The sequence below is a fragment of the Harpegnathos saltator genome, unplaced genomic scaffold (assembly GCF_003227715.2).
Source record: "Harpegnathos saltator strain DR-91 unplaced genomic scaffold, Hsal_v8.6 scaffold72, whole genome shotgun sequence".
NCBI lineage: Eukaryota > Metazoa > Arthropoda > Insecta > Hymenoptera > Formicidae > Harpegnathos > Harpegnathos saltator.
This window is the reverse complement of record NW_020230560.1, coordinates 644,994-647,122: the sequence shown is the minus strand read 5'-3', so window position 1 is coordinate 647,122 and position 2,129 is coordinate 644,994.

Genomic DNA, 2,129 nt, shown 5'->3' with positions numbered 1-2,129 from the left:
TTAGTAGGGCTTTCGGGACGCCGTAAATACAAATAAAGTTATTTACGAAGGTCTCAGCTATTATAATGAGTTAGCTTCTTTTAAAGGGATGGTAACTAAATATTTAGTTAACAAATCTTGAATAGTAAGTATATATGAATTGCCTTGAGTTGAAGTTGGAAGAGGTCCTACTATATCGAGAGAAGTCTTATCGAATGCGGCTCGTGGTGTGTCAGTGATAATCATAGGTTGTTTAGTTTTTATATGTGTTAGCTTTTTTAACTGGCAATCTTTACATCTTTGAATGAACTTCTGTAAATCGTTTTTCATGGTATTCCAATAATAATTCATTCGAAGTCGATTATATGTTTTGGTTATTCCTTTGTGTCCGCCCAGGGCTGATGAATGATTTTCTTGTATTAATTGTTCGCGTTCCTCTGTTCTAGGCGTTTGTATTAATCCTTCGCAAATAGTTATGTGAATAGGGACATCTTCAAGGTGTTTAATAAGTTGCTTGTACACGTATTGCCACGGGATGTCATCAAAAGAAGTTGTTTTTCGTATACAAAAGGAATTTATTTTAATTTCATTGATAACGTCCAAGAGTGATCTCGGGCAGTTACTAATATTGTCGGGTTCGACACGGACACGGTCGTTCAACTTTATAGGAAGGGCAATTAGGACCTTAGTTCCTATTGCGGTTACTTTTGCTCGTTCCAGTGTTATGTTCTCATATTTTGGTAATTTTCCTACTTGTAAATATTCAATTGCTCCGCTGTCGAACGGATTACCGTCTACGTTGATGAAAATTACGTGATTATCATTTCTCTGTAGCAATGATTCCCTGATTTCCTCAGTACTGATCATGCATGTATGTTGAGTTGCGATTGCCTTTGCGGGTACAGAATTTGAATCAAAAATTGGTTCTTCCTCGTCGTCACTTGAGTCATCGTGATCACTAAGCAATGGTTGGTCTTCCGCAGCATCTATTTCTTCGCATATATGATCTTCATCTTCCTCAATTATCCTCTCATAATTATTTGCAGGTTCTATATATTGCGGAGCTACCGGTGGGAAGATGAACATCTGCCCTTGAGGTTGAACTGGTGTGAACACGGCATTGTCATCTAAGACTCCAAGTTGAGGTGGATGAATGGGAATAGGTGGACATAGAGTTCTTGATCTAGGAAGTGAGCGGTCGGAATCGTGAGTCGTCGACGTTATTTGATGCGAGAATAATGACTCGTTAGAAGATTCATCAAGATTTTCAGGAAAATCACGAGCAACGATAGGTAAAGTATTCGCGATCAGGGGATTGCGTGATAAGGCGTCAACGTTGCTATTTAGCTTTCCTTTCTTATATTGTACTTTATATTTGTATTCGGCCAAATTAGTTCGCCATTTCCGGAAACGCGAAGATGGATCTTTAATACAGTGAAGCCATATTAAAGGCTTATGATCTGTTATGATGAAAAATTCCCTACCGTATAAATAGGGTCTGAAGTAATTGATACAATATAGAATTGACAAACACTCCTTTTCTATAGTAGAGTAATTTTGTTCAGCGGAATTTAACGTTCGCGAAGTGTAAGCCATAAGTTGTAACGACTCGTTTCTCCTAAGAGTCGCGAAACGCCTGCTCTCTATTTGTTTGGGGCCTACCTGCATACACCGGCACTGCCCAAGACGCCGAGAGCTATATCCGGAATAAACTGGGGATTGAGGATATCTATTGATATTTATATTATGCTGTCTTATAACCTAACTATAAAGAGGATTACAAACATTCCAGGGGGAATTGTGAACCAGGATGCAAATAATTATACTATCTTTGAGAGTGAAGAATGTAACAATAACTTTTATTCGACAATGAAATAATAAGATTGATATAAGTTAATAACAGGTTATTGTATTGATGATAACGATTACATACAGGGTGTCTTATAACTAATCTGGCAGAGCTCGTGGAGACATAGAGCGGGTTAAGACAAATATAAAAGTCCCATATCGTTTTGTGAGATTCGCAATAATTATCTGAAGAAATATTAACTGAAAATATTAACACTGAATCTAATTCATCAAGGTTTATGGTTAACTTAAACAAAATTGTGCTTTTTTCAATCAAAATTTCTTAATCGTTCTCTCTCTCT